This window comes from Staurois parvus, unplaced genomic scaffold (genome assembly GCF_062004578.1).
Source record: "Staurois parvus isolate SC_StPar_1 unplaced genomic scaffold, SC_StPar_1.0 ptg002034l, whole genome shotgun sequence".
NCBI lineage: Eukaryota > Metazoa > Chordata > Amphibia > Anura > Ranidae > Staurois > Staurois parvus.
In genome coordinates, this window is record NW_028319830.1 from 1 (window position 1) to 14,937 (window position 14,937).

A 14,937-nucleotide genomic window follows, 5' to 3' on the forward strand; every position below is an offset into this window, starting at 1 on the left:
ACTTTTAAAGGATACGTTTACAGGCTAAATATAGGGATCTGGTCCATAATAATTGCATCTCAGCGTGAAGGGTGTCCTCTGGAATTATGCTCAGGATTGCAACTTTGGGATTCATCCGTATTCTGTACCTTCACGGAACAGATTGAGTTAAGGGTGTTAAATACAGAGGACCGGTAACGGTGGAGTTTAGGGCGGTGCCACAACATATGGATAAGTGTACCTGCGACTAAATTACATCTAGAGCATAATGGAGATTCTATCCTCCACTAGGAATATAGTTATTGTGGGGTATAGTGCGCCCTATGAATAATAAACAGCTGAGCCAGGCGTTGTGAGGGGGATAAAGATACTTGTGGGAGGGATTTCAACACCTGAGTCCTTTCCTCATCCTGGGAAATAGATATTTTGTAAAAATCAGCACATATTATATATATTAGGCACACATTTAACCCCTTGAATTACCCAAGATGTTAACCCCTTCCCAATCGCCCCATAGTACAGTGACTGTGTATAATATTACTGTATTAATGTCACTGGTGATGTCGGTGGCAGTTAGTTCCAACCCAGTGTTAGTGTCTGATTGCCCACCGCACTATCACAGTCCACTATAAGTTGCTGATCACCACCATTAGTAGTATTCAAAAAAAAATAAAAATTCCAGTATATATACCATAGTTTGTAGACGCTATAACATTCACGCAAGCCAATCAACATACACTTATTTGGACTTTTTTTTAACAAAGACATGTAGCAGAATACATTTTGGCTATTGTTTATGAAGAAATTGTATTTTTTTTTATTTGGATCCTTTTTTTTTTTTTTTTTTTTTTTATCTTTTTATATAATAAAAAATAACCCAGTGGTGATCAAATTCCACCAAAAAAAAGCTCTGTGTGAGGGGAAAAAAAATAGAATTTTCATTTGGGTACAGTGTTGCATGATCGCGCAATTGCCAGTTAAAGTAGCATAGTGCCAAATAGCAAAAAATGTACTGGTCATGAAGGGGTAAAATCTTCTGGCACTCAAGTGGTTAATGTAGTACTACAGGTAAAACGTGTTTTTTATTTTTTTCCCCTTCATTGCACTGGTGGACTCCATTTTCCTGTATGATACCAAAACCAGCCACCTTGCTCTGCTCAGCAACATCTTGGTGGCAATCCTGCTGCAAAACTGACACTTCAGGAGTTTTGGGTAAAGAGTATGGAAAGCCCCTGGAATGTTTCCTATCCGACACTTCCAGAAGTGATGATTTTGCTGTAGGATTTCCACCAAAATGTTGCTGAGCGTAGCAAGGTGGCTGGTTTCTGTAAATGTTCCTAGTCCAGATTCCCTGCATTGTCTTTAGTCTGCAGCATAGCATGTTGGTGGCAGAGTCTCTGTATCCTCTTTGCACCTTGTGAACATGTCTGATTTATGATGCATTTTCTGAAAGCAGAAGCCCTGCAGAACACAATAGTGGAAATTGCAATTTTTTTGTGTCGCATGATATTTGCATATATTTTATATATAATTGTTTTTTTTTTTTTTTTTTTTTTTTTAATTTATATAGTTTTTTTTCTCTAAAATAAATAATATTGGGTTGAATTGAGTAGAATACCAACAGAATAGAAATCGGACATGCCAATATTTAATATTTTGCTCGAAAAATTCAAAAACTACAAAAAAATTTTCATATGCGGTGCTTTAAAAGCTAATACAGTTTGTCAATTTAGAGTTAACTGTGAGTGATGGCCTTAGAATTATTGCTCTTGCTTTGACGTTCAGGGCAATACCTCACACGTGATGTTGTCACTGTTGACATAAACATTCGCGCCCCATTGGAATATTTGCATATGTGTAGGGAGTACTTTAAAAAAAAAAAATTTCTTTTTCTTCCTTTTTTTTACAATTTAAAGCAGGGTGGATTTGATTTAAATCAAACTGATTTAACTCGCTAGTCAGGCTTGATATAAATCCTAGTTTTCTACATAAAGACTAATTCTTGCTGGTATAACTTTAATATGCAAGTAGATGAAGATTTTTAGAATAACAACTTTTCATATTAGTTTTTTTATCCCCAGTTTAATAGGTTAATCATTCATATTTGGACAACTTTTCTGTTGTACTTAGGAAGGAGAAGAATAATCATTATCTTAATAATAACAATTTAAATAGATTTATTCAACTGAAACAATAAACATTCCAGCATATGTGATTCGCTTAAACATCCATGTTTGGTAACTAATTTGGCTAAACAAAATATATATATTTGAAAGAAACGTAGACTGTCAGCCCCTTCCTCCTCACACTTAGTTTCACTTTCTTGTGCAGATCTATTCCACTCCAAACAATCAGAAAAATATTGTTTCTATTCTATTCACTGAACTTCTTGAAACTTAGCAGTGAAGGGGTTGATTCTGTATTCATAGGTTTGTAGAAGTTAGGATGAAGGTCTTTTTCTTAACTCTGTTCATGTTATAACATTTTTGCTGTGAAGAAGAGGCATGTGATCTCCGCTGAGTCAAATTCAGTTTTGAGAACTGCAAAAGTAAACCAAACATCTGTGATAATATCTTGTAGGGAGAGAAACTGCCCAATAATCTTACAAAAACCTCTGGAAGAGCATGACATTGTGAATGGATTCATGGAATTTATTTACCAAAAAAATTAAACATATACAGCCTTATTCTACATAAATAAAAAACGAATCTTTATTTCATGATGGAATAACCTTTAGATGGTAATATATTTTCCTCAAAAAGCATTTTATTTTAAAAAAATCTGATTTAAATTAAAAAAAAATCCGATTTTATTTATTTTTTTTAATCATTGATTTTTATCCACCCTGATTTAAAGTAACATTAAAGATTCCTCTTTTTCCTTTAAAATAATGCACATTATATTTACCTGCTCTGTGCAATGGTTTTGCACAGAGGAACCCTAATGCTCTTCATCTTGGGTCCCCTGTCGGTGCTCCTTCTCTTCAGCAAGTGCCCCTATAGGAAACTGCTTCCTTTGGGGGCACTTGTGTGGGCTCACTCCTGAGCTGCCTTGTCTGCATCCTTTGACACAGACAGGGCAGCTCAAACCTGCCCCTCACTCCCTCATCACAGAATTTGGCTGACAGCAGCTGGAGCCAATGGCTCCCACTACTGTCAATCTGTGCAGTGAGGAGGGACAATGCCAGGGCACAGTACTGGATTGCGATGGGGTTCAGGTAAGCATGGGGGGGGGGGGGGGGTAGCTGTATATAAAATGTTTTGTGGGTTTTTTTTTTTTTTTTTTTTTTTTTTTTCTTCATGCATAGAATGCATGAAGGTAAAAAAAAACTTCAGCCTTTAGAGCAGTGGTTCTCAACCTTTCTAATGCCGCGACCCCTTAATACAGTTCCTCATGTTGTGGTGACCCCCAACCATAAAATTATTTTCGTTGCTACTTCATAACTGTAATTTTGCAGTGGGAGGACTAGCGCCACATCACTGATGTCAGTGGGATGAATAGTGTCCCATCGTTGGTATCAGTGGGAGGAATAGTGCCCCACCATTGGTGTCAGTGGGAGGAATAGTGTCCCATCATTGGTGTCAGTGGGAGGAATAGTGCCCCATTGTGGGTGTCAGTGGGAGGAATAGTGCCCCATTGTGGGTGTCAGTGGGAGGAATAGTGCCCCATCATTGGTGTCAGTGGGAGGAATAGTGCCCCATCATTGGTGTCAGTGGGAGGAATAGTGCCCCATCATTGGTGTCAGTGGGAGGAATAGTGCCCCATCATTGGTGTCAGTGGGAGGAATAGTGCCCCATCGTGGGTGTCAGTGGGAGGAATAGTGCCCCATTGTGGGTGTCAGTGGGGGGAGGAATAGTGCCCCATTGTGGGTGTCAGTGGGGGGAGGAATAGTGCCCCATTGTGGGTGTCAGTGGGGGGAGGAATAGTGCCCCATCGTTGGTGTCAGTGGGGGGAGGAATAGTGCCCCATCGTTGGTGTCAGTGGGGGAGGAATAGTGCCCCATCGTTGGTGTCAGTGGGGGGAGGAATAGTGCCCCATCGTTGGTGTCAGTGGGGGGAGGAATAGTGCCCGTTGGTGTCAGTGGGGGGAGGAATAGTGCCCCATCGTTGGTGTCAGTGGGGGGAGGAATAGTGCCCCATCGTTGGTGTCAGTGGGGGGAGGAATAGTGCCCCATCGTTGGTGTCAGTGGGGGGAGGAATAGTGCCCCATCGTTGGTGTCAGTGGGGGGAGGAATAGTGCCCCATCGTTGGTGTCAGTGGGGGGAGGAATAGTGCCCCATCGTTGGTGTCAGTGGGGGGAGGAATAGTGCCCCATCGTTGGTGTCAGTGGGGGGAGGAATAGTGCCCCATCGTTGGTGTCAGTGGGGGGAGGAATAGTGCCCCATCGTTGGTGTCAGTGGGGGGAGGAATAGTGCCCCATCGTTGGTGTCAGTGACACAAATGATGGGGCACTATCCCTCCCACTGACACCAATGATACTTACCTTGCTGACCCCTGCTCCAGCCTGGGCTCGCTCTCTCCCTCTCCCATCTACAGCCTGCATACCTGGCTGCAGCAGCAAAATTTGCACTTACCTGTCAGCTGTCTTCCTTCTCTGGCCTCTCTCTTCACTCGTTCCTCAAGCTCCCTCGATCTTCTTCGATCTCCGCGCGCTGCCGCTCGGCTCCTCCTCTCCAAGCTCCACCTTCTCGCCGGTGATTGGCCGCCTGTATGAGCTACAGTTCCGGTGGCCAATCAGCGGCGAGGAGGCGGTGACAGGGGCAGCATATCATCCGCCAGCATATCATCCCGCCCACACATCGCCGGAGACAGGAGCGGCGTCTCGGTTCCTAAGACCATCGGAAATATGTGTTTTTCGATGGTCTTAGGCGACCCCTGGGAAATGGTCGTTCGACCCCCAAAGGGGTCGCGACCCCCTGGTTGAGAACCGCTGCTTTAGAACAACTTTAGCTGTATTGCTATAACATTGAGGCTAACAAGCCCCCTCTGTGCTGACATGGGCAGGTGACAGGTCCTCCTTAGGGGGACATCAGGGGTCTGTTAGACTGCAGGTATGTGTAATAATGGCAGAGTAATTTGGATCTCTAAATAGAAACATATTGTTTCAGCTGCTGAAGCTGGAATGGCTGATGTACTGTAGCAGATACCGCGTGTAATTGGTGTGGCTCATCCTGCTTTTAAAGGAAGCCTGTACTGGAGGAAATATGTGTGCTGCTTATGGTGACTGCCTTCTTCAAATGCTAGTTGCCTGGCTGTCTCTGGCTTCAATGTGTTAAACCAGGGGTCCTCAAACTGTTTAAACAGGGTGTCGGTTCACAGACCTTCACACTGCTGGGGGGCCGGACTATAGTTTGAAAAAAAAATATGAACAAATTCCTTTGCACACCGCAAATATCTTATTTGTAGTGCAAAAAACAGGAAAAAATACAATATTTAAAATGCACTGTAACGCATGGAACTCATACACACTGGACTCTGTGACACACTGCACACAAAAATGCACTGTACACTGACACACTGGACACCGCAATGCACTGTACTCTACCGCACTGGGCACGGCAATGCACTGTGCACTGGGCACGGCAATGCACTGGGCACGGCAATGCACTGTGCACTGGGCACGGCAATGCACTGGGCACGGCAATGCACTGGGCACGGCAATGCACTGGGCACGGCAATGCACACTGGGCACGGCAATGCACACTGGGCACGGCAATGCACACTGGGCACGGCAATGCACACTGGGCACGGCAATGCACACTGGGCACGGCAAGGCACACTGCGCACGGCAAGGCACACTGCGCACGGCAATGCACTGTACTCTAGTGCACTGGACACTGCAATGCACACTGCAATGCACTGTACTCTAGTGCACTGGACACTGCAATGCACTGGACACTGCAATGCACACTGCAATGCACTGTACTCTAGTGCACTGGACACTGCAATGCACTGTACTCTAGTGCACTGGACACTGCACATATTGTATTTTTTCCTGTTTTTTTGCACTACAAATAAGATATGTGCGGTGTCCAGTGCATTGCGGTGTCCAGTGCATTGCGGTGTCCAGTGTGTCAGTGTCCAGTGCATTGCAGTGTCCAGTGCATTTTTGTGTGCAGTGTGTCACAGAGTCCAGTGTGTATTGGAGTCCAATGCGTTACAGTGCATTTTAAATATTGTATTTTTTCCTGTTTTTTTGCACTACAAATAAGATATTTAAAATGCACTGTAACGCATTGGACTCCAATACACACTGGACTCTGTGACACACTGCACACAAAAATGCACTGGACACTGACACACTGGACACGGCAATGCACACTGGACACAGCAATGCACTGTACTCTAGTGCAATGGACACTGCAATGCACTGGACACTGACAATGCACACTGCCCTGGACACTGCAGTGCCCTGGACACTGCAGTGCCCTGGACACTGCAGTGCACTGCACACCGCACATATCTTATTTGTAGTGCAAAAAAACAGGAAAAAATACAATATTTAAAATGCACTGTAACGCATTGGACTCCAATACACACTGGACTCTGTGACACACTGCACACAAAAAATGCACTGTACGCTGACACACTGGACACCGCAATGCAGTGTACTCTACCGCACTGGACACGGCAATGCACTGGACACGGCAATGCACACTGCAATGGACTGGACACTGACACTGCAATGCACTGTACTCTAGTGCACTGGACACTGCAATGCACACTGGGCACTGCACTGGGCACTGCACTGTACAATATTTAAAATGCACTGTAACGCATTGGACTCCAATACACACTGGACTCTGACACACTGCACACAAAAATGCACTGTACTCTACCGCACTGGACACGGCAATGCACACTGGACACGGCAATGCACACTGCAATGGACTGGACACTGACACTGGACACTGCAATGCACTGTACTCTAGTGCACTGGACACTGCAATGCACACTGGACACTGCAATGCACTGTACTCTAGTGCACTGGACACTGCAATGCACACTGGACACTGCAATGCACTGTACTCTAGTGCACTGGACACTGCAATGCACACTGGACACTGCAATGCACTGTACTCTAGTGCACTGGACACTGCAATGCACACTGGACACTGCAATGCACTGTACTCTAGTGCACTGGACACTGCAATGCACACTGGACACTGCAATGCACTGTACTCTAGTGCACTGGACACTGCAATGCACTGTACTCTAGTGCACGGGACACTGCAGTGCACGGGACACTGCAGTGCACGGGACACTGCAGTGCACGGGACACTGCAGTGCACGGGACACTGCAGTGCACGGGACACTGCAGTGCACGGGACACTGCAGTGCACGGGCCGCGTGGCCAGTGCACGGGACACTGCAGTGCACGGGCCGCGTGGCCAGTGCACGGGACACTGCAGTGCACGGGCCGCGTGGCCAGTGCACGGGACACTGCAGTGCACGGGCCGCGTGGCCAGTGCACGGGACACTGCAGTGCACGGGCCGCGTGGCCAGTGCACGGGACACTGCAGTGCACGGGCCGCGTGGCCAGTGCACGGGACACTGCAGTGCACGGGCCGCGTGGCCAGTGCACGGGACACTGCAGTGCACGGGCCGCGTGGCCAGTGCACTGGACACTGCAGTGCACTGGACACTGCAGTGCACGGGCCGCGTGGCCAGTGGACTGGACACTGCAGTGCACGGGCCGCGTGGCCAGTGCACGGGCCGCGTGGCCAGTGCACGGGCCGCGTGGCCAGTGCACGGGCCGCGTGGCCAGTGCACTGGACACTGCAGTGCACTGGCCACCGCAATGCACTGTACCTGGTGTGCGCTCCTCCTCTCCTGTTGCTCCTCTGGCTGCAGCAGGTAAAATCCTGGGCTTCCAGGCTGCCGATCACTGAGTCCTCATGGCCAAGGACCCAGCAAGCTGCCTAGCTATTTGCCGGCAGGCGCTGGGTTTTTTTTTTCCCGGCAGGCTGGATAAACGTCTTTGGCGGGCCGTAGTTTGAGGACCCCTGCTTTAAGCCATTGACATGGAAGGAAAAATCTGAGCAAAGTCTGATTTCAGAAGTTCTGCTTTGTCTTCCTGTTCCATATCTGTGATTCCTAAATTGCTAAAGATGTTGAATAATTAGGACAGCCAGGCAACTAGCAATTTCAGAAGGAAGTCAGCAGTGGCAGCCTCAATATTTGAGTGCCCGGTAATGCCTCCATATTTACCTGGGTGCCCGCTAATATTATTGATGGCTGTGGCAGGCTGAAGCAGTACAAGAAAGTTCAGCCCCTGTCCTACCCTTTCAGACTGAATTCAAACTGTGCAGTGATGGGCTTTTTACTGCATTGTAGCCGCAAGGACACACAGGAGACAGTTGTTTCCTGTGTGTCCCATTCACACTGCAACACAGCCTGAAGCGTGCTGTGATAAGATGCAGACATGCTGCTTTTTATTGCAGTGTGACGAATTGCATGGCACTGTACAGCACTGCAGCGCAGCCTGCTGCTGTACATCGCCATAAATTAAGTGTACGTTTTGTACAGTTTGCATAAAGTTTGTACAAAACCAAAAAAAGGAGCTGTGTGATGAGCTGAACCGTGCATCGCACTGGACAGCCGCTCGTGCAGTAAAGCGATCCAGAAGCTCACTGTTCCAGTGTGAATTCATCCTCCCGTGAGCCTCGCCATTGCTTGCATCAGGGCTGAGGATTCTCGAGAGGAGTAGTGTGATGTGATATTCTTATAAGAGGGTGCTAGGATGTTTTCAGAAAGCTATCCACAGCACCCTGTCAGCCCCTCCCACCAGTCCTGATCTGCCTGTATTGTATAGAAAGCACAGAGACCCAGTAATAATATCACTAAAATAAAGTATAGGAAGGTTTTATTTAAACCTTTTTCATTGTGAGGAGCAGAAAGGAAGAAACGGGAAACAAAATGTAAATATATTTAACTTTCAGCTTTGTATTTATTACTATTATTTAATATACAGAATTTATATAGCGACAACTGTTTGCTCAGCGCTTTACAAAATGAAGGCAGACATTCCAGTTACAATACAATTTGGTACAAGAGGAAACAGAGGGCCCTGATCATCAGAGCTTACAATCTAGGAGGAAGGGTTCAGTGATACAAAAGGTTATAGCTGTGGGGGGGATGAGCTGATGGAGGAAATAAATGGCAGTTTACAAGGTAGACGCAGGATAGACTTCTTTAAAGAGAGAGGTTTTCAGGGATCATCGAAAGGTGGATCGATTAGGAGATAGCCAGACAGATTGGGATAGGGAGTTCCATAGGCTAGGAGAAGCTCCGGAGAAGTCCTGGAGGCGAGAATGGGAGGCGGTGACACGGGAACTAGAGAGCAGAAGGTAGTAGTAATCTAGTACTCCAGACATTAGCTGTATTTCCAGACCAAAACAACATTTTCTGTAGACTGTACTGAGTGGTGTGAATATGATTGTGGTTGTATATAATATATTTGTTTTATTTTCTTCCTTACAGTGAGACCTGCCTTCAGTTCTCCCAGATCTGTATCCTTTTACTGGAAACTTTTTTTTTTTTTTTTTTATAATAAAAAATGTATACTGAAAAATTACCCTTTTTGAATTCTATTTTTACTTTTGTTTTTTCCGAAAACTGCTATATAATTCAGTTGTTGCTCCCTCTGGTAACTATGGAGGGGGGGGCAAAAATCCACCCTGGGTGTCAAATACTCTAAGGCAGGGGTCTCCAAACTGCAACCCGAGGGCCAGATGTATTCCTCCTACAGACACCAACAATGGTGCACCATTTCTTCCACTGATGGGACACTATTCCTCCCACTGATACCAATGACGGGGCCCTATTCCTCCCACTGATACCAATGACGGGGCACTATTCCTCCCACTGATACCAATGATGGGGCCCTATTCCTCTCATTGATACCAATGATGGGGCCCTATTCCTCCCACTGATACCGATGACGGGGCACTATTCCTCCCACTGATACCAGTGACGGGGCCCTATTCCTCCCACTGATAACAGTGACGGGGCCCTATTCCTCCCACTGACGCCAACGACGGGGCCCTATTCCTCCCACTGACGCCAACGACGGGGCCCTATTCCTCCCACTGACGCCAACGACGGGGCCCTATTCCTCCCACTGACGCCAACGACGGGGCCCTATTCCTCCCACTGACGCCAACGACGGGGCCCTATTCCTCCCACTGACGCCAACGACGGGGCCCTATTCCTCCCACTGACGCTGCTCCCAGGACATTTTCTACCCCTACTGGCCACAATCTGGCCCCCCCTAAAGTCAGAAGGACAGTAACCTGGCCCTTTGAAAAGTTTGGAGACCCCTGCTCTAGGGGATGTCATATTATTTATTATGCATGACACCAAGTTGCTTTCAATGCAGGGCTCCGTTTATATAAAGTTTCCTTTTGGGGGCAAAAAGGTTGAGAAGCTGATTTATGTTGGACTTTTAATAAGCCTGAGTTCAGCTCAGAATTCGAACATTCATGACCGGCACTTTATGGACACTCTTCCAGACATGTGGATGTCTCTGACCTTCGCTCTGTTTGTACATGTATGTGTTTGTTTTTTTTTTCTTTAGATGTATCCGCTGATCACAGATGTTATTTTCAAGCTCTACTTATTTTATGCATTCTTATTTTCTTGCGTCATCTCCTGTCAGTTGAACCTGCTGTTTATCTGTATTTATTCTGTCATTTGAGGACAATACCAAGCATGTCACCACTTAAAAAAAAAAAATGGACTCTAGGCAGTTGTAGAAAAACATTTAATACAGTATTTAATGTATGTTGACATGTTGTATGTTTAATGTATGTTGACATGTTGTTATATGTTTAATGTATGTTGACATACAACTATATTGCCACCTTCGTGATCCTGTGGTACCTACAGTTTAATTACGATGTGGCACCAAAATATTAATATTGTTTTTGGAAGTGATCTGACACCTGGATACACTCCATTTTTCTTCTCTTCTGACCTACAGGAAAATGTCTTTGTTCCTGGGCACCACATATGTATTCCTCTGTGCTGGAAACGCATTTGATCACATGGCAGGCCTGGGTCTTGTATTATGATCAGAAACCGGAAGGACTAGCTCTGGATTGGCCATCACAGTGATCAATTGCTCTATAGCCTGTCACTGTGTTATTTCTCCACTAGCAAGGAGGAAAATATACAATGTAGGGGAAAAGTGTGTGCAAAAAAAAGCGCTCTGCTAGGGGGAAAAAAAGGAATAAAGGTGAATAAAAAACCATCACAACAAACACTTTACTCCTGCGCTAGGAAAGGACTCAGTAGACCCAATAGGAATGTTCTGGAATTTTCTGGAATATGCACTGCTTGCTGCCCTCAACAGACCGGGGTGGTCCAAATACACTGGATACAAATGGAGAAACAGAAAAATGGCGCACCGACCTAGTGCACTATCGTTTAAAATAATTTTATTGAAGAAACAAATAGGTATCATACTCACAATGGACATAACACAGGCATGTCAAACTGAACAAGATGTATGATCCAAACAACATCTGAGTCCATACGATGGAACCCTGGATGACCAACTGGCTAACGCGTTTCGAGGACACAACCTCTTTCTCGGAGCCAAGAAAAAAAAACCATGTCATACTTACCTGCTCTGTGCAGTGGTTTTGCACAGAGCAGCCCCAATGCTCCTCTTCTTTGGTCCCTCCCCAGCACTCTTGGCCCCTCCCTCCTCCAAGAGCAAGCAGCCTGCTATGGAGGCACCCAAGCAGGCTCGCTCCTGAGCCACTGCTCTGCATATCCATTCACACACGGCTCGGAACCACCCCCACCCCCTCTTTCTTGTTAGCTCACTGGCTGTGATTGACCGGAACTGGAGCCAGTAACTGTCAATGCTGTCTCAGCCAATGAGGAGGAAGAGTCCTCAGAGAGCCAAGGCTCTTGTGCACATCGCTGGGTCAAGATCGGGCTCAAGTATAAGGGGGGACTGGGGTGGGGGGAAGCTGTATACTGAAGGGTTTTTTTTTTTTACCTTTATGCAAAGAATGCATGATGGTAAATAAACTTAATCCTTTACATCCACTTTACCTAGATCAGGGCTTGATGCAGTTTAGTGGCAGTTGATGGCGGTGTTAGTGAAAGGTCATGTCATGTGACTTTTTTTTTTTTTTATTATTATTATTTTTGTTATTTAATTCTCGCATGAGGTAATAGAAGTCAGTTCATCAAAGTTAAAATATTGAATGTGACGCAAATACCGTACATTTTGTTAAAATAGATAAATGCCACAAAAAATAAATCATTATAGTCACTTCGCTAATAAAGCAGCGCATTTGTTGTTTATCGCCTGGTGTTTGCTGGCGGTATCTTAGCAGTGTACAAAATGGCAATGAGAGGAACTCCGCACTGGCCAGGAAGTGAAAAGTATACAATGTATCCGCGTGGAAATGTACTCTGAGCTCAGGAATGACAATAAATTGTAACATGTCACCGGAGGGAGATGGTTCTGTGGATGACGGCACACTAGACTGTTGTCGTAGTTTCACAATATTGCTGTCTTCCTTCTTGTGCAGTATTCGCTTCCAAAAATAAATGTAAGTTTTAAATATTGCAAAACATAAATATTTACCTCCTTCCCACCCAGCCTATTGTATGATGACAGCCGAGCAGGATCCCTATTATCCTGGGAGGACATCATGTGACGTCCTCGGGCGCGATCTGTCCACCGGACACGGCCGATGACAGATCACTACACCGGCCCCGCTACCACTGTCATGTGATTGCTGTGACCAATCACAGCAGATCACATGACAGTTGTAAACAATGAATAGCTTCCTTTCATGCCATTCGTTGCTTACAACTGTGCTGCTAGCTGTGATTGGTCACATGTGCAGACATGGTCAATCATAGCTCATCTGTATCATGTGATCGGCTGTGGCCAATCACAGCTGATTACAACAAAAACTACTGACTGAATCGGTTTCATTCAGTAAAAATGCTTGCTTATACCAATGAAATTCATTGGTATAAGCCAGGGGTGTCCTAACTATGGCCCTCCAGGTGTTGAGGAACTGCAAGTCCCATGAGGCATTGCAAGACTGACATCCACAGGCAAGACACCCAGAGGCAGAGGCATGATGGGACTTGTAGTACTTCAACAGGTGGAGGGTCATAGTTTGGACACCCCTGGTATAAGCACTTACAATGCACTCATAATCATAGAATGCTTGAAGGTAAAAAGCCTTTAGAACCACGTTAAGGCTGGATTAGGGCTGAGCGTTGGCATGCCGTGACTGCAGTAAGGGCAGCCGAGTAGATCTTTGGCTGCTATCCTAGAAGAGAGTCATTTAAGACATTGGTAAATGGGATCAGAAAGGATTTTGTACATCCTGTATGCACAGCCTCTGATCACGTGATTTCTCCTTGACAAGCCTTCCTGTAGATCCTGTGGTATGTGTCCCCTCCAGCTTCTTCATCGGGGACAATGGAATCCCACTGGAGGTCATCGCTGGTAGTATCTCCGCAGAAGAGCTCATAGGAAAGATCACCAAAGTTAAACAGGTGCTGTGGTTGTTGGCTGTCTATTTGTTCTGTGCTCTGATGTAGAGCAGCCAAGAATCGGTGCCAAGGGCGCAAAGCCATTTGTTCTTCACAGATTGCATGATGTTTATTTATATCTTTGACATTGTCACTTCTTCTTTTAACCCGATCTTTACCCATGGACTTTAAATTTAACCTTGCACTAAGGCAGGCCATAGACGGGTCGTTTATAAATGAAAAATCGGTGGTTGCTGGCAGCGATGCTGCCACCAATGTCCACGAAAAACGTCTGTTTTTCATGGATTTTCCAACATGACCGATAAAAATAAATGAGAAGATCCACGAAAAACGCCCGACGGGCTGGCCCCACTAACAGCGTGATTATTAGCCGATTTTTTTTCATGCGGACGAAATTTCAACTGATAAATGACCCGTCTATGGCCTGCATAAAAAAACATAAGTCCTCTTATCTACTTTGCTACACCCCCCCCCCCCAACCCTGCCAAACCAATGGAATAAATGTATTTATTTATTTCAGGTACTTATATAGTGCTGTCAATTTACACAGCACTTTACATATATATTGTACATTCACATCAGTCCCTAACCCTCAAGGGGTGTACAATCTAAGGTCCCTAACTCGCATTCATACATACAGTTTTTTTTTTTTTTGGTTTTTTTTTTTAAGTCCGCAAACGTGCAAACTACAACGAAAAAACCCGTAAGTGTTTCACAAAAAAGTGCAAGTGCAAAAACACCACACAAAAAGTGCACTTAGGGGTCTGAGGTCCCTAACTCACATTCATACATACATATAGTAGGGCTATTTATACAGGAGCCAATTCACCTACCAGCATGTCTTTGGAGTGTGGGAGGAAACCGGAGTACCCGGAGGAAACCCACGCAGGCACAGGGAGAACATGCAAACTCCAAGCAGGAGGTGCCGTGGCTGGGATTCGGACCAGCGACCCCAGTACTGCCAGGCGGAAGTGCTAACCATTTAGCCTCTGTGCTGCCCGAAGAATGAATAAATGAAGATGAAAAACGCACCTCCTGATACCCTCTTGACAAATGCAAATACCATTTTGATTCCTCAAACAGTGCCTCACCCACTCCCTTCTGTACCTAACTAATGGCTATTGAGCACAATGGTTAACCCGTAGCTGGACAGGATAGTGAAGGCCGTAATGCAGTCAGATGTGTTGAATGTTGCTTACACTCAGCTAGAAACTGTTGTGAGCAATATGGACTTGGATATTTTATGCATCATTTTGTGCTCCTTTTAATGTACTTTGCCACAAGCTTTCACAGTTGTCTCCTGATCTTGGATTAGTGCATCATGAAATCATATTAAATGCAGTTGCTGGCACTTTTCTATGTTATGTCATTACAATTCAATTACCGTATTTTCCGGCGTATAAGACGAGCCCCTACTTTT

At 45.5% G+C, this 14,937-nt stretch overlaps 1 protein-coding gene across 1 annotated transcript in view; it reads left to right on the forward strand.

Moving 5' to 3' along the window:
• Window positions 1-9,472: 9,472 nt before the first annotated feature.
• The window catches only part of UBXN4 (UBX domain protein 4), a 37,967-nt gene continuing 32,502 nt past the window's right edge, over window positions 9,473-14,937 (forward strand). The window contains exons 1-2 of the mRNA XM_089664774.1: window positions 9,473-9,490; window positions 13,402-13,520. The gene's annotated coding sequence lies outside the window, so the exon portion shown is untranslated. The remainder of the gene's footprint in view (window positions 9,491-13,401; window positions 13,521-14,937) is intronic.